The sequence below is a fragment of the Triturus cristatus genome, chromosome 9 (genome assembly GCF_964204655.1).
Source record: "Triturus cristatus chromosome 9, aTriCri1.1, whole genome shotgun sequence".
Lineage (NCBI taxonomy): Eukaryota > Metazoa > Chordata > Amphibia > Caudata > Salamandridae > Triturus > Triturus cristatus.
Genome location: NC_140592.1, coordinates 1,030,026,351 through 1,030,045,238, shown reverse-complemented (window position 1 = coordinate 1,030,045,238; position 18,888 = coordinate 1,030,026,351). Strand labels below are relative to the sequence as shown.

Genomic DNA, 18,888 nt, shown 5'->3' with positions numbered 1-18,888 from the left:
TAAGGAGAGGCAATGCAATAGGTCTCGCATTACTGACAGTTTGAGGTATTGGCGTTGCAAATAATAATTCAACGCCAATAGCTCATACTTTCAATAATGCGAGACCTAGTGCATTGCAAATGCTTGCGTAGTGAGCCAGGAACCAGCATTGTATGTCCCAGTGCAGTACCGCAAGCTGCCTAGTGAGCAAGGCACCAGCACTGCATGTCTAGGTGAATACCGCAAACTGCTTATAGAGGTCCCTAGTGTGCAAGGCACCAGCACTGCATGTCTCGGTTCTGTACCGCAAGCTGCTTCTAGAGGTCACTAGTGAGCAAGGCACCAGCACAGCAGGTCGTTGTGTAGTACTGCATTCTGCTCCTAGAGGTCCCTAGTGAGTAAGGCACCAGCACTGCTTGTCTAGTTGCAGCATTGCATGCAAGACAGTACCACGAGTACATTCAAATAGCTATGTCCATATATACAATTAGTAGCTTTGAAATGTGACAAAAGAATTATATTAATTCCGGATAAGGTTAGGTTGTACCCTATGTGGAGCTGATGAAGGGAAATTTATAGAAGGTCTAATATAAATGTGAGATGTGGTAGGTGCAGTACCGCAAGCTGCTCCTAGAGGTCCCTTGTGAGCAAAGCACCAGCACAGCATGTCTACAAAGTTGGAGTTATTGGCATTATTTTGTGGTCACATATGGTACTGCACCCGTCAGAAAAAATGGTAAATCCACCCTACCCATAATGCATTGCATGCGAGACAGTACTACGAGTACATTCAAATAGCTTTGTCCATATATACAATTAGGAGCTTTGAAATGTGACAAAATAATTATTACATTAATTTCGGATTAGGATGTACTCTGTGTGGAGCTGATGAAGGGAAATTTATAGACAGTTTCATAAATGTGAGATGTTCTAGTGAGCAAACTAACTACTGCTAGCATAGCTTAGGACCAAGTGTGTGTCGTGCCTGAAGCCTTTAAGAAAATAGTGCTCTGAGGCAGCAATTAAAACCTAGGGCATAACAACATATGTAACAGGGGGTGTCCTCATGGGCAGTTACAAGAAGAGACAAGGCAGTATTAAGGAGGGACTACTAAGCCTATTAACCATTGAAAAGCCACCATTTACAAAGGACAGGGACAGGAGCCAATTAAAAAGATGCGTGGGAAGTAGCAGGAGCTTTATGCCCATATCCTGAATACAGCATGTCTCCAAGAGGCAGCGCAAGCGCTGCCTAGGCGAGACCTAAACACATGAACAAAATTCTCGAATGCACAGAAATTTTAAAAAAACAAAGCAAATTCAAGCAAAAGAGATCATAGATTTGCATCCACCAGACAAGATAGAAACGGGCACCTTCTGAAAGCAAAAAAATGTAAGTGAAATTCCAATGCTAGAAAGCCAAAGTCATCAATGAAGTTCACTTTCTCACAAAAAGTAGGACTTTATGAAGAGGTGGATAAAATAGGGCAGCTAAAACCATGATAAACACAAAAAGAAGGAGGTGCAAGCAATGTATGGGCCATGATTTAACCCATAATATAAATATTGTGTTCATGCAGTAGGAGCTAAAATTCTTGTACCGCTTATACCTATGACCAATGTCATCCAATGGGAGAAAACTTAAATGTAAGTGAGGGGGGAGGTGCCAGTCAGAAAATTACACTGTATCCATTTGGTTATACGTCTTGCCCTCCAAAGTCTATATAGCCCCAGTTTTAAGGTTGGCCAACTTAGTCATATGGAGTTCCTAGCAATCACATATCCACACCATCAAGCAAGAAAAGAGGTCCCATTCAAGTTCTTGAAATGTCTAGTCACAGCCAGGTCAAACCAAGTCTTGGTGCCCTGTTCAGGTGGCCATCGGGAGCAAGGAGTTCTAGGCCACTGGGTAGAGTCACTGTGGAGTAAGACCACTGAGGAGGTCACTGATTTCAAGTTTTCACAATGGGACTGGATAGAGCAATCTCCCTTGGGTGTACCAAACATCAGAAACCTGCATAGCTGAACTGGCCAAATACGGTCAAAGCTTTCTGGTTAGAGACACTGTAATATAATGAGGCACTTACTGCACCCACAGGCTATACGAGCAGGGTCTGATAATCTGGGCGGTAGGAGCATAGACTGCGAACTTTGATTCATAGTCTGGATTCAACCACAGCTTTTATTGGGCATATCTGTGGACCCACAAGAGCTAGAGAGATGGCTCAAATCCAGTGACAGGCTGAAAGCAACCAGAAACAGCCCTGTTACCTGAGGTGAAGTGGAAAACCCCTATAGGTCCCTTTTGGGCGAAGGGGGGTTTATGTGCTATCTATGGGGCATCAGGGAGGCTGAGCAGTGCAGGCTCACCAAAGATGCTAAACACAACAGTTAATGGACAGAATGCAGAACAATGTCATACATTCACCTCAGTACAGAGATCTTGGCCTAAATCCATCGTTTTTTTGCTCACCATGCCATGCCAGTTTGAACCCAGCCATATGCAAATCAGTCTTGACCCTGTGTCAGCATTCCGTCCATCATTTGTTTGTTGTAACACTTTTCGCCCTAAGTGGGATGGGTATGCCCAGACGTGGATCCCTTGCTCACTGTGCCACTGTACTCAAGCAAGCCTGGCTGAAGAAGGGTGACATATCCTGAAACCGGTCCCAGGATGCTTGTTTCAGGTACAGGGAGGACCAGGCCTGGCAGTTCGGTCTGGACTGTTCCCATGGGGCACAGGGTCAAGACTGATATGCATATGGCTGGGTCCAAACTGGGGTGGTGTAGTGGACAAAAGAACAATGGATTTAACCCAGATCTTTTGACTGGGGGAAAATGTTTGCATTGTCAGCATTCCGTCCATCATTTGTGTGTTGTAACACTCACCAAAGATGCTGGCATTTTTGAGAAGCAGTTTCCATAGGCTAGCACAGCACCAGGAAGGGAAAATAAAAAAGGGATTAGTAGTGCAGGACTAAACTGATTTCACGAAGGAGGGGTGGACATTGTCTCCAAACCCACCAGAATGCAGTAGGCCTTGTCAGGTCTCCGGGCAACAAATAATGTACAGACAGTCTTGTACAGAGAAAAGAAAGAGAACCTGGTAGAACATCATCATCTTGTGCAGGACTTGCACACTAAGGACTGCCACCACTTATTTTGTAGACGGCCTATGTTCCCATATCATTGTACGCCATGACACGGGGAGCTTTTCACGGTTTTCACTGCCCCTTACTGCCAGCGTTTTTCTGGCAGTGAAAGGCAGGGAAAACTGTTTTCTAATTCTGTGCATCTAAATTAGGTGGGGAGAAAGGGAGGTCTACCTTCAAAGGCCCCCAGTCCTCAGGGGTTGCGGAAGGATTTAATCATGGTGGAGACCATAGGTCAGGACACTTCTAAATTCAGCAGAGGGACCATTATGTTTGCAGTATGCATACCCTGTCGCTGTTGTGATGGATTACTCCTACCACCAACAAATAAACAAGGCTCCAAGTCAGAACGTAAAATCTTTAGCCGGAGATTAACCTGGTTGACGCTTAATAACGGTCAGCCTGAAACTGCGCCTAGGTCCCCAGTCTAACATTACCATAGACTGTCATTGGCGTCTAGCGCTACTGTGAATGTATCTCTCAGGTTGACCTTATTGAATGTTTGACATTTTTTTTGCTAAAATTGCACTCTATTTTTTAATTCATTCTGGGATTTTTATAGTTTGACATTAATACTGCTTTGGTACTGCATGAATACTTTATGCCATAGCCACCAGGGGGTTGAGCTCAGGTTAATTTAGTGACTCGAAGGTTTCACCTTCACAAGAGTTGCGATTATTCTTTGAAGTGGGCAGACACTCGTCCCAAATAATAATCCAATTCCTTACAATGCTGTTCTAAAGCACTGAGCTCCTGGTATTAGGATTCTCAACGTGGCCACGATCAGTGGAAAACGCGTCCTCCTTTTTTCAATATTCCCCTTCACCTGGATGTTGGTTTTTTACCTTCAATTGAGTTGGAGAGGTCCAAAAGGATCATCATGTGTATCCAGAAACCGTTGTGGTGAACACTGGGATGGATGCTCAGGCATTAGCGGCATTGGGATGCTCTTTTCAGAAGGTAAAGTGATCCTGGAGGATTCTGGTGTTTTTTTGAAGTTGGATTTGTCGAAGATGTCCTCCTCGTCTTGACAGTTGTCGAAAGAACTGTGTGGTATTCACTTATGCTGTTAAATATGTTCTGTTATGCATTTCTATAATCCCCAAGCCTAGAGAGTAGTTCTGGAATTAAGAATGTGTTGGGTGCCTAGCTACAAGGTTCTTCAGAGAGCAGTTGCTGCTCCATTGCCTGTGGTTAGGACGCTTATGCTGTTACTCCTAACTAATAAAGAAGACTACTATCTTCATTGCTGCCTCACGTACTTTATTACACTGGCGACGAGGATGGGATGCGAACCCACGCGTGCAAAGCACAATGGATTAAGAGAATGGGAATTTCCAAGAAAAAGTTCATACCATCGATAAAAATTCTCAGAAGCCTTCTTTGAAGCAAAGTGATCTAACTAGGAAGGGTCGCCATGCTAATTATTTTTCGTCTACTTCCAGATGGAAGGATACTAAGGTCAAATGTTTTCATTGTGATCAATATGGTCATCTTGCTAATGACAAATCCTGTCCTGCTCTTTCTTCAAAATGTCACAACTGTGGGGAAACTGGACATGTTTCTAAAGCATGACTCTGAATATGAACAAGAGAATCTACATTGTGGGGAGGTTATATCATCAGGTGTCTTTAACAAGTGTAAAGGGCCTGTCCTTGTAAATTATTGTAATATTAGAATGCTCTTTGACTCAGGTGCTAAGATTTCTCTTATACCAAAAGATTTCTTTGATCTAAAATTGCATGGTAAAGTGAAAGTGCACAAGGCCGATATCAAACCTTTGGCATACGGAGGCCAACGTATAAAGCTTTTTGGTTATTTTCTTGGTAATATTGAATATAAACAACGACTTACTGCAGGGAAAATGTACATATCATGCAGAGGTGACAGCATTATCAGCTGGTTTCACCAGGCTGATCTAGGTGTCTCATTCGTTCCAGGAGCTGATCCCTGTATTGTCCTAAGAGACATATCACAATCCTCCTCTACAAAAAAGCATTGAAAGTGTAGATACTTGTACGGAAGGGGTTTTGTGCAAGAATGACTTTAACTTAAAGTTACAAGCTGAGTTTAAAGAAGTTTTCAATGAAAAGTTAGGTTGTCTTTCTGATTATGTTCATTAGATTATTTTGAAACCTGACTCTGCTCCCATCTCATGCAAAGTACGGAATGTTACCCTAGCCATGAAAGAGTCTATGCGTTTGGAACTTAAAAAAGTTAAAACATGATGGTATTATTATTGAGACTGAAGCAAGCCAGTGGTTGGCTCCGGTTGTTCTTGCGCGCAAGTCCTCAGGTGAGGTGCGCTTATGTGTGGACTTGCGCGCACTTAACCGTGCAGTTGTTGCGGACAAGTACCCGCTTCCCAAAATCTCTGAAATGCTTGCACAATTGAAGAATTCATTTATTTTCTCAACACTAGATTTACGTGCTGCATATCATCAGGTTAAAATAGATACAGACTCCATGGATCTGACTGCCTTTATTACCCCTTTCGGAAATTTCAAATTCACATGTCTTCCGTTTGGTCTAGTCTCTGCAGCCTCTGTCTTTCAGTGAGTCATGGAGGATGTGTTGAAGGGAATAAAGGGAGTCAAGATCTACCAGGATGACGTGTTGATTCATGGCTCTTCACAAACCGAGCATGATTGAGAAGTGTCCTAGAGCAATTCCGCAACAGAGGTTTGACTCTTCGTGAAAATAAATGCAAATTTAATCTTACTGAAATAGATTACCTTGGACATCGTTTGACATGTAATGGTGTCAGACCCAGAGAACATTTAGTAAAGACCATAGATGAATTGCCTGTTCCCCAGTCTCGTGAAGAGCTTGTAACATTTTTGGGTATGGCCGAATAGTATAGCAAGTTTGTGCCAAGTTTTGCCAGCCGTACTCATGCTCTCAGGTCTCTTCTTAAAAAAGGGATAACATTTCTTTGGTCACCTCAGTGTCAATTAGAATTTGAGGAGGTCAAGAAAGCCCTCAAGTCAGCTCCCTCCTTGCAGAGCTTTGACACCTCTTCAGACTCTGTTCTAATCACGGACGCATGCTCTAAGGGTTTGAGAGCTGTCCTTAAAAAAATCAAAGATGGTAAAGAAGATACTATCATGTTTCTTTCTAGAGCTCTTGTGGGACCAGAATTACAATATTCCGTGATTGAAAAGGAAGCCCTTTGTATTTATTGGGCTATCAAGAAGCTCAAGAAATTTCTATGGGGTTCTTCTTTTCTGGTACACTCTGATCACAAACCACTTAAAGATTTGTTTTGCAAGAAAGATCTTAATGCAGTTTCCTCCAGGATTTGTAAGTGGTTTATTGCTCTCCAAGATTTAGACTTTCTTGTCAAATATATCCCAGGAGTGGATAATAAAGTTGCTGATGGTCTCTCGCGATTAATACCTGTAGGTTCTGATGATCTTGACTCTGATGACTCTTGGGAGATAGACAACTTCAAGGTGTGTGAGATTGTTGAGTGTGTCGTGTCAGAAATGGAATGGCGAGAGTCTTTAAAGAATGACAAAGTTTTACTCGAAGTGTGCAAGTACGTGTCTTGTGGGTGGACAGGTATTAGGTCCCTTTCTGATGATGCAAAAAAAAATTGGAACGTAAGACAATGATCTCTTGTGGAGAGGATCACGTCTGGTTCCACCACTTTCTCTTAAAGAGAAAATTGTTTGTCTAGCAAATGACGGTCACCAGGGTATATCCAAAACCAAGGAGAGAGTTTGTGTACACTTCTGGTGGCCAGGTGTCGATATTTTGGTAGAACGGTTGGTCAGGGACTGTTCTGAATGCAGGATGACGGACAAAGTGTGCAAGACCAGAACTCAAACGATGATTATTCGTGATTCTCCTTCTAGGTGTTGCACTTGATCTCTTAGGACCAGTTTCTTCCAAGTCTGGATAGTTTTATGTCTTGGTCCTTATTGACATGTACTCTAGATGGCCAGAGGTCAAGGTCACTCAGAGTATTGAAACCAGAGATGTGGTAAGATTTTCAGAAAATGTATCTTACAGAGAAGGTCTTCCTGAGACTCTTAACTGACAATGGGGTGCAACTGGTCTCAAAGGAGATGGAAGACTTTCTGGCAAAAAGAGGAATTATTCATAAAAAATGCTCTCTTTATCATCCCAAATGCAACGGGATGGTTGAGAGATTCAACCGAGTATTAAAAGAATCTATTCAATCAGCCAAGGAACAAGGTCGTGACTGGAGGAATGCAATCCTAGAGAGAGTTATGGCCTATCGTTTGACCCCTCATTCTACAACGGAGAAAGTTCCCTTTGAGTTATTTAGGGGACGTACACCCAATACTCTATTATTTCAATCCTGGATGAGAGGGTATGGAGCTGATATTAGTGTTCCTGAGGATCCTGAGTGGAGGTTTCGTCAGAATACAAAGTCTGAAAAGATGAAAGCAAACTTCGATGTCAGACATGCGGTTGCTCATACAATAGTTAATGTAGGTGATTTTGTGAGAGTTCGGTCTCCACAATAAACTGGAGGAAATAAGTTCTCTATTCCACGTAAGGTAGTTAAGTTGTTTCAAAATGCTGTAAAACTAGATGATGGTCGCATTTGGAATCCTAATAGAATTGCTCCTGCACGTATCTTTACTTCTTCCAGTTCTCATGCTCAACAATCTCCATCTTCACAATGCATACCTCCTCTGCGTAGGAGTTCTCGCGCTTGTTCTGTTCCTGCAAAATTTCATGATTATGTCTGTAACTAAGTTTATCTGATATTCTTATGGTTGTGTTTGGGGGAAGGTGTGTGGTATTCACTTATGCTGTTCAATATGTTCTGTTATGGATTTCTATAATCCCTAAGCCTAGTGAGTAGTTCTGGAATTAAGAATGTGTTGGGTGCCTAGCTACAAGGTTCTTCAGAGAGCAGTTGCTGCTGGATTGCCTGTGGTTAGGACGCTTATGCTGTTACTCCTAACTAATAAAGAAGACTACTATCTTCATTGCTGCCTCACGTACTTTATTACAAACTGCTTTGTAGATTCTTGCAGATGGCGCTGTTGCTGAAACAGTCATCGACGATGACACCATCAAAATTGTGGCTAACTAAGTTTTTGAGTGCAGAGACCCGAGTCGGGGGCAAACGATGAGCAAACATTAATTTTCTGTGTTAAATATGGTGCCATCGATGGTGGAGCCTTCGTCTATTGAGACGCTGATCCATGTCTCATAAGCGGTAGAGAGGTTGACAATTTGTGTTTTAGCATTGGCTTCTCAGATACCTTTGCACTGCCCTGTGTGTCCCCATTCGCAGTATGTTAGAGATGATCTTGATGTCTGGATTTTTCAGACTGAATGATGTAATGGAATTTTGGTGGATGGTGTGGTGTGAAAGCTATGAAATAAGGAATTGAAGGGAGAATGGTCCCTGACAGGACCTATCTGCTATTGCTGTAACCTGATTGGCCTAGCCTAAAACAAATTAGTTGCCTCATACCAGAGTTTCTCCAGACTCTTGTATGAAGACCCTGATTCAAACTACAATAATGTTATTTTTGGGAGTGGCCAGCTGAAAGCACAGCTTGTGAGCCGACTTTGATGTAATTATTTTAGTCAGCATGACTACCTCATAAGTCAGATCAGCATCTCGAGCAGATTATAAGAGGTCCCTCAGAAGTTGAGACGTTTATCCAAGTTGACTTTGAAGAACACTCAAAGTGTGATTGGACCCTTATTTGTGGTTTCTTGAGGTCTTTGAGGTAAATTCATATTCCTTTTCAGAGGTATAAGTTTCTGCTGAATTAGAGTATTGGAGCAATCATAAAAGCCTTCCCTCTATGCTTGTGGGTGTTTGTACAATTCATTAAACATCTTTTTCATCTTTTGCAATCCTTAGTCTTGTGGTCAGGATTTAAACCAGGCTTCTGTAATGAGTAGCTGTCAGTAGCTCTCCTGTGTCCAGCCCGTCTACTAAATTCAAGCATTTACTTGGCTGAATCAATATAGGAGTATCAAAATTTGAAAATTGTGTATTCAAGACAAAAATGTGTAGGTTTTCAGAACTCATACGCTGATGTTTGAGGAAAGGTTGTATTCCCAGTAAAATATTTAAAGCTTACTAATTGTATACCTTGGTGTGAGGGGCATTCAAGCTATGGCAATTATGTATTACCTATGTAAAGACATTCCAAACTGAAAGTATTTTTAACACTACTACTGGCTATGTGGAGTGGTGTGGCTCACTTGTGGAGTGGTGTGGCTCATTGGTTAGAGGCAGCAGACCCGGAAGCAGAGGACGGCATGGGACCAGGGTTCAATTCCCAGACGCGGCAGGGTCGTGGACCAGGGCCAGCGGACTCGATAATTCTCGCCTCGGTGCCTACTCTAACCAGGGATCACACTCGGCAACTCTGGGCATTAGCTTGCCTCAGGAGGGACCATCTCACAGGGATAGCCAGGACGGGTTCCCCAGCGGTCTACAGCGCCAGGACGCCTCAGGGCAGCAGTGTGCTTTACAAGACGCATACATTTACATTTACCCTGCCTGATGCAGAGTTGATCGTGGCTTGTGATCTTGAAGGGTGTGGCTACTAATGTAATCTTGTCTGATCTGGTCACTCTTGCAACACTAATACTATTAGTAGCTCGGCGTCATTTCTCATTGACCATAAGTAGCTCTTATTACAGAAAAGGTTAGAGATCCCCGATATAAACAAACAATATATGCAGTGTTTGTGAGAATCCTCAGAATGAAGCCTCATCTATCCACAAGTTTCACAATGCATAAAAGGGCCTTTTTAGAGGATTTAGATATGCTCTAGTCTTATCAGATCAAGAAATCCTAGAGAAGATTGATATTCTCTAAGAAATTAAGACATATTTAAAAACAGCCAACTTATCAGAAGCTGAGTGGGCACAGCTCAGGAGACTCCCAACCATGTGACATATGTTAGAAATCTGAGCTATGGTGGCCTATGTGGGGGTAGGGGGAATGTTGTGCTGTATGCTTTTGGCTGAATTTGGTTTTTTTTTTAAATCATGTTAACAGGCTACTGTTGTGATCATATGAAAGATTTTCTGGCCATGTTTATCACTGCACTGCTCTCTAAGATTATCATGGGACTCCTAGTGTATGAATCTATGTAAGATCAAATATTTGAGGAACAACCAAATAAATTTTACAATACCTGGAAAGAACACAACAAATGAAGATTCATAACTGGCAAAAGAAAACAACAAAACAACCAAACAATTCACATTTACCAGAAAAAAAACAACCAAAGGCTCACAGATTGACCAACAAATAGAACTGGCCAAAACAGAGATACAGTCTTGCAAGAGAGCCATCATCAATAATTGAGAGAAACAGCTAACCTGACCATTAATTAGATCTTTATGTTTTCCTCCAGTGGATTCAATAATGTGTGCACCACATTTCAACATAAAATGCACAACATCAGAGATTAGCAGCCCTAAAGGGAGCTAGATAGACTTAAGACGTACATACGTATAGAGTAGATGCAGAGATAACTCTCCCAATTCACTGTTTTCAGGGTTACATTATCAAGGCAAAGTATATCCTACAAGTTCCAAAAGCATCCAATAATTCACAATAAAAAATGGTTTTGGTGGGACTCTTGATCGAGCTTTGAGTTTCTCGATTATTGTTTTTGATAAATTCATCAGAAGACATTGAATCCACTTAACTTCAGGGCTCCATTCTGACACACCGGCTTTGAAACAAAGGACCAGACATAGCATAAAGTGTATTACATCATATCTTTTTGTCTGGCATCTCTGTCCCATTGACAGAGAAAGGCATGTTGATAAACACTGTAGCAAACTCATTACGTTAAAAAATACAATGGCACCTAATGTTGCCCCACAGGTAAACTTTTGCCACAGGGCCAATGTAGTGTACAGTCCTTATGTTTACCACATAAACGCTATAAAACATTTGTGTTCCTATCTCAATCTAGGAAGGCGCTTACATGTTCTAGTTTTCACTGAGGGTCATAACTGTAATTGTCCTTTTAACTGAACTGGTGATAAAGACTCACTGTCTAGTTGTTATAGCACTGGACCAGTATTTTGTTTATTGTGTGTTATTTAGTGTCAGGCTTATCAGTGGTGCTACCCCCCTCCTAGAGTAAGCCTTGACTGCTCTCCTTTGCTAACACCCCCAAAACTCCATCACACCTTCCCTCCATGGTTAAGTACTTAAAGGCAGAAAGTATCCAATTGAAGTTAAGTGGTACATGACAGTACTTACATAAATCCTGCTAAAAAACCACAAATTTTCAGAGAAAGGCATGACAAATTCCCGCTACCGCACACAGAAGGGATAAAGGTACCTCATGGTATTCATAATCAGAGAGACATGGTAAATGCAATCCAGGGAAAGATGGCATTATGAGGAAAGGCAGAACATAAAATTTCAGAAGATGGCAATCATCAAAGTATGAGATTTGGTAATAGCAGGTAGCAATAATATCATTCAGAATCACAAAATGAGTCAAACAAACAACTGCAGGCTCTGAGGATCAACTGTAGAAAGGATGAAAATAATACCAGATACCCAGCAGAAACAGAGATGACACAATAAAGGCTGACATGCAGCACCAAGAACAGATAATGACCAACACATAGCACACAGAGACAACAACAGACAGAAAACATAACATCACATGCTGATAATCACCAATAGAAAAAACAGAAACGACCGTATAAAGTATTAACAACAGAAAGACTAATAAAATCAGCTACCCTGTGCCAACACAGAGACAACAAAAAACTATCAGTTTTACCTGAATTGTACAGTGGAGACTGGGAACCAATGCCTGAAACCAACAAAATAGAAGAAGCAAAGGCAGATGTGTGGAATGGCTTAGAACCAAAGCAACTGAATAAGCACTAGCAAGAAAATGGAAGGCCCAACGTGAGGTACGTAGCATAAACAACAAAGAGAAAGAACCAAAACCAAGCTTCCTCAAAACAGAGAAAAAGCCAGGGTCAGGTACCTTGCATCACAAAAAGAAGGTCACTGTCAAAAGAGGTTCTTCATCCACCAACATGTGCTTAAAGCCATACCTGAAGACACAAACTCGGTAACAGAAAACAAGACATCTTCAGACACCAACAATCAAACAAACAAAGACAACAGATAAAAGAAAAGGACTATTTGTTGTTGCAAAGATCAACAGAGGAATGGAGTGCTATCTCTACGGAAGGATCACAAGTAGGGTATGATGCACGGTTGCAATGTGTCCTCAGATGAGGAAGCAGACAAATAAAACACTGCCACAGCAGACTTGCAAGGAGCAAGCATGCGGATACCTGGGTAGGCACAGCCAGATTTTTAGCTAGTAATCAAAACCATATAAGACATCATATAAAGGCTGTTGGGGAGCAATTATGATAAAGTGGAAGAGCAGCTCAGACGGACCGTGGCAGAGGCAAGGGTCACTACAAGGTGGAATGGAGCATGTCATTCACATGGCAGACAGCAAATGTGTATAGACCAATAAGAAGCAGCCCTTGTGTGTCATGTTGTACATATCAAGTTTCAAGTTTCAAAAGCTTTATTCGACAGCATGTCATAAAAGCAAATACATCCTAACAGTTCCATAAATACTAAGACAAAATAGTTTAAAAATACATTAAATCATTATGCTGGCGAATTACATCAAATAAAAACATCATCAGTGAATAAAAGATCATAAAGATCAAACATTAGATAAAATTAATAGACATTTCTTGGTGACAAAACACTCATTGATCAGCTTCAGTGGGTTTCAAAGTACGAAGGCGCAATATCCAAGCCCACCCCAAAAATTTAGCAACGGCAATTACCAAGCAGGGGGTGCAATCAGATTCAAAAATTCTTAGAGCTTCCTTATAACTACGTGTTCCCAAATTTAGGCATACTGGTTTTATCCATCTACGGCGGGGGGCAATATAAAGCGGACACACAAACAACAAATGACCGGCATCCTCAATCAAGTCTGAACAATGATGACATTTATCATTCTTTGAGATTGACCATTTATGGGTGAAAGCTTTTACAGGGAGGGACCCTACTCTGAACTGGAAATACAGTTTCCTGTCCATTGGCCTCTCTATAATATCCCAATATGCCTCATAAGATGGTAAGAATTTTATATCAAAGAAACGGCCAGTCAAATTAGAGCCTTGGCCAATATAAGAGGCAGATGTTAGGGTCATATCCCAATATAATTTCTTAAGGATTGCCTTTGATGGGATACTTGCACTGTTTGCATCATTCCATAAAAACCCTAGCTCCAGTTTTATGAGCAAGTTCTTAATTTCTTTAAGCCAAGTAATGGAATGAAAACAATCAGCCTTAATTATGTCCTTCAGGGCACTAGCATAATGTTCAAGTTCCGGCGTTGTCATGATCCGCCGCCAGTAGAGAAGTGGACGTAATCGTGCCAAATCCTCGATTTTTTTTCTCCCTAGATCATATTTTAATGGGATCGTAGGGGTGCTTTGGGGAACGCCTGTTAGGCTGCGCAGGAATTTATTTTCAGCCAGCTGTAAGCTACTTAGATTTGCAAACCCCCATAACTCTGAGCCATACAGCGATGCACTAATAACTTTCATGTTATAAATTTCTAAGGCAGGCCTAATTGGCTTAGTCAATGAAGATCTGTGCTTGGAAATAATTGCACCTGCAAGCTGGTGGAATTTTAAGACAGTCATATCTATATGGTTTGACCATTTCATACTATGTTGGAGCGATATTCCTAGGTATGTAAAAGCCTCGACCTGTTCCAATGGAATACCATTATATTTAATTACCCCTTTAGAATTATTCCGTTGGTTTAGACACATAAATTTAGTTTTAGAGGTATTTATCTCTAAACCCCGATCCTTACAGAATTCAGCGAATACGTTTAACGCTTTCTGCAATCCGCTTGGGGTTCGTGAAACCAACAACGTGTCGTCCGCGAACATGAGAACAGGCACTTTGGATCCTGCTAGGATTGGGGCGTCAGTAGGGGACCTATCAAGGTAATCGACTATCCCATTAATGTATAAAGAGAACAATGTCGGTGCCAGGACACATCCCTGTCGAACACCCCGTTCAACGGGAAATGGGTCCGTCACCTCCCCCTGGCTTCCCCATCTAATTTGCGCAAAATTGTTCTGATGTAAGCGGGCGAGTAAGGTTAGTAATTCCGGGGCCATACCTGCCTGGGCAAGAACCTTCCAAAGTTTATGACGAGGAACCAGGTCGAATGCTGATCGCAGGTCAATAAAGACTGCATAAAGAGTCCCTTTGGACAACTTCACATTCCTCCAGTAGAGAGCTAAAAAGTAAAAAACCTGATCGATAGAACTGGTGCAAGGTCTAAACCCGGCTTGGTATGGTGACAAAATGTTATTGTCCTCAACCCAAGACTGGAGCTTATTTTGTACCAACCGACCTATTAATTTTTGTGCTGAGTCTATGAGACTAATAGGTCTATAATTACTTGGGAGTGATTTGTCACCCTTTTTATAAACCGGGATTATTTCTGCACCTGTCCATGAAGGAGGGACAGGTGCGCCCATAGCCACTGAATTTGCTAGCCATTGAAAGTATTGGCACCAAGATAATCTATCTATTAAGAACACATCCGCGGGTATACCATCCATTCCAGGTGCACGTCCCGCTGTTATACTGTCCAAAGCTAGGTTAACCTCTTTAATTGAAAACACTTGCGTTTGGAAATAGACAGTGGGAGGGAGTGATTGCTCTTCTGCGGAAGGGACAGAAGCATACTGCGGTTTAAAAAAGTCAACCCATTGATTTTTTGCCACGTGATTTTGTGGGGAGGGTGCAGAGCCACCTCTACCCCACTTTAATGTGGCCCAGAATCGTTTTTGGTCTTTAGCCAAGCATGCGGATTTCAAGTCCTGCCACTGATTCTCGTCCCAATCCTTCTTTGCTATTACCTGAGCTTGCCTGTAGAGCTTCCTGGCTGATCTCACATCTTCTGCTACTCCTGATCTCAAAGCAACACTCAGGTTCTTACGGGCTATTTTACAGGATTTGTTAAACCATCCCTCTTCAGGTGGACAACCCTTAGTGTTTTTCCCACTACTAGGGGGTTTCATAAAAAACCCTTGCAGTTTAGTAAAGAAAATGTTATGGGCCTTGAGCATAACTAGATAGAAATCAGGGTTAGTAGATTTAGGGGCTAGATTGGCCACCTCACAGATGACAGTTTCCTTGAGGTCATTTAAGATTTCCACCTTCTCAACAAATCTATCCCATTTGACATGACGCATGTTGTTTGATGTGACAATGTCCATTGTTACTTTCCCCCCCTCAATTTTAGTTTCTCTAGGGGTGTTTGGTAAATGTAACTCTAAATACAAGGGATTATGATCACTTTCGTCCCGCGTGATTACGGACATGTCATTCAATCTGTTCCATACTCTAATATCCACCAATAAGTAATCGATTCGACTGGCAGACCTTCCATTATCAAATGTGCTTGCACCCTGCTGATCTGATTTAGTGCGCCCATTTGCAGCTCTAAGCCCTCTTTCTAGACAAAGGGCTTTGAGTTGGATGGCTGCAGCGGACCATTTCTTAACTGAGGGAAGGTCCAACTGGGGAATACCCCACCTGTTGTCCTCTTCAATAGCAAGGAATCGGTCCTCCGGACCAAGAGGCTCGAAGGTTGTATTAAAATCTCCTCCAACAATTTTTACAATCTCATGGGGAAGCACTGCAAGCTGGTGATCCAAGACATTTATCACCTCTGACGAGGTGCCCCCAACCATCCCTCGAGCGTAGATATTAAAGATAGCCATGCTGTTGTTGTTAGGCCAGTTTAGAATTAAAGACATAACATCTAACGATGGGAGATTAGGTTGAGTGATTTTGCAACATAGTGACTGTCGTACCCATATTATCAAACCACCAAGTGGTCGGCCTTTAGCTTTTTTAGTGGCAGGTATACAAAAGTTTAGAAATCCAGGGCGGAAAACTGGGGCCACAGACCAAGATTCTTGGAATAAAATAATATCAAATTGATCCACAAAGCTACTCCATACACCGGAATGCAACTTGTTATTTATACCTGCAATATTCCAGGATAGGATAGCCAGTCCTGAATCAGATACGAAAGGACAAGAAGAATGTTTAATCAATGGTCCTATAGTCTCACCAATTCCCATATCCTGGCGATCGCTAGCAGGACTTAAGTTATCAGATGCAACATTTATCAATAAATCAAATTCTAGGGGATCAGGTAAATTATTAATCTGTAGATCCTGTATCTCACCTGATTTCTTACCCAGACAAACAATAGTAGCACTTGGGTCTGCTGGTAAAGCACTTTCCAAGGAGTTAAATGCTAGGCACATCCCACCGGGATTATCTAAGGGCTTAGACCCCAATGAGTCCTTAACAACATTACAAGTTCTTTGGTGATTCCCTGATATCTCAGTAGCACTAATGCTAGCAAAAGGAATGGGGTCTGCTACAATTACGGCCAACCCCATATCCATGTTCACCACATTAGGTCTATCTTTGAGTCAATCGCAATCATTTAAGCCCGACAACACCTCAAATCTATTCTCCAGGCTATTGTTCCAGTTGCTGGTAGAAACGCTCCTACCCCCTATACTTGGAGACAGTGTCCACCCTGGTCTTGATACTCCTTTGTGAATGACTCGATTTCTCATATAATAAAAATATTTAAGGGTTAACGGAATGATAACACCTTGTCTTTGTTGCGGGGAATTTAAATTGGCCAAAATATCTGGGAGGACATCAGGATTGGAAAAATTTAATACCACACAATCCCCTTTAAATTTTTTCGGGTGATGCCCTAGCCATTGGACCCTTCTTGCCATAATAATTTCCCTGGCTAGTTTCTGCTTACCCCAAGGGGACATCTTCATGTTATTCACCAACCAGTACAACGATTTACTGATCAAGGAAGATGTAGTTTCCGACTTGTCAGTAGTCAAAACAGGAACATTGGCAAGTACCAATGTAAGAGGTTCTGCCTGGGAAATACATTGAAATTGGTTATTTACTATTGGTGCCTTGGGTGTGTCTGTATTTGCCTTCGGGAGATTTTTGTTAGTTCCAGGTGACAGAGATGGGGTATTCGCTTGTGCACCTCCTGTTTTCCTTTGTCCTCCGTTCGGAGGTACCCCCTTTAAGATACGTATATTTGGGGATATAGGAATAGTTCTAGCAACTTCATCCACCGGTCTGTTTATTATGGCATTTAATCTAGCTATCTCTGCCGTAAGATGGTCAATTTTGGCTACCAAGGGGGTTATAATATCTCCTATTTTGGAATCTATCATGTCTCTAATCTTATCGGTAAGCTCAGTGTCTGGAATTATTTTGGAAACTGACCCTGGAGGATCTTCTTTGGTAGTACTTTTATTCACAATAGTGACCCTTTTCCTCCCTGGGCGGGACCCATTACTTTTAAATTGGGACTTTCTGCATGCTCTAACAAGCCTACTTCTCAGGGGAAGAGCAGGCGACTGCGAGTCAGCTTCTGTAGCCGACTCATCTATATCTAATACAGAATCTAGTGGGGACTTGGAGGCTAAGGGCGGGCAGGAATCGGGTAAGTCACTATCTACACTTATTAAGTCTAGGGACATACTACTTGTTGGCTGTAAGGGAGAAGCCAGCAATGCGCCAGACAAAGGAATCAGTGGAGGAGAGCTAGGAGAACATGATAGCCCCAATGAAGCCCTCCTTTCATTATTAATTTTACTGACAATTTGGACCAAGTAATTGTCCATAGTGTTAGTCATTGTAGGATTCCTTGCTTTGGACATAGCATCCATATACGGCGACTATATACAGATAACTCAGGAGGTGGTATCCCCAAGCGTAAAAATGTTCCTCAATATCAGTACCTGTTTTATGGCAGTCCCAGTAAAGTGGCTCAGTGATACAGAAGACAATGGTGTGGCCCGTCCCGTCCTCGCCCGACCACGGACGGCCACAGACGGCCCGCCCTTTGCCCGGGCTTAGCCCGGCGGTGCCCGCTCGCGTGCCCGCGAAGCGGGGGCGCTCGTCAATTTCAAGCGCCGCCTGGCGCGAAAGTCCCGCTAACGGCTGAGCGCCGCTAAGCCTTCTGGGTCCTGTGGTCCACCCCTCTCGTCAGCCGCGTTGATGGAATGGCGGCGGCGAGGGGAGACCAGCACAAAGGGCAGCAGCAGGGCAAGGGAGGAGACAGCAGCAAAGTCCGGGCGATTCCCTCAGGAGGCAACAGGAGCACCCGCTCTGCCGGGGCGCTCGTCAATTTCAAGCGCCGCCTGGCGCGAAAGTCCCGCTAACGGCTGAGCGCCGCTAAGCCTTCTGGGTCCTGTGGTCCACCCCTCTCGTCAGCCGCGTTGATGGAATGGCGGCGGCGAGGGGAGACCAGCACAAAGGGCAGCAGCAGGGCAAGGGAGGAGACAGCAGCAAAGTCCGGGCGATTCCCTCAGGAGGCAACAGGAGCACCCGCTCTGCCGGGGCGCTCGTCAATTTCAAGCGCCGCCTGGCGCGAAAGTCCCGCTAACGGCTGAGCGCCGCTAAGCCTTCTGGGTCCTGTGGTCCACCCCTCTCGTCAGCCGCGTTGATGGAATGGCGGCGGCGAGGGGAGACCAGCACAAAGGGCAGCAGCAGGGCAAGGGAGGAGACAGCAGCAAAGTCCGGGCGATTCCCTCAGGAGGCAACAGGAGCACCATGTTGTACATATGTATAAATGATTGAAGAACAGGTTGCTGACATGTTACATGAATAGGCTAGGCA

General features: G+C 43.0%; 1 protein-coding gene across 4 annotated transcripts in view; it reads right to left on the bottom strand.

The window, feature by feature from the left end:
- The window catches only part of ABCD4 (ATP binding cassette subfamily D member 4), a 179,901-nt gene that overhangs the window by 121,556 nt on the left and 39,457 nt on the right, over nt 1–18,888 (bottom strand). The gene's annotated exons all lie outside the window — the stretch shown is intronic.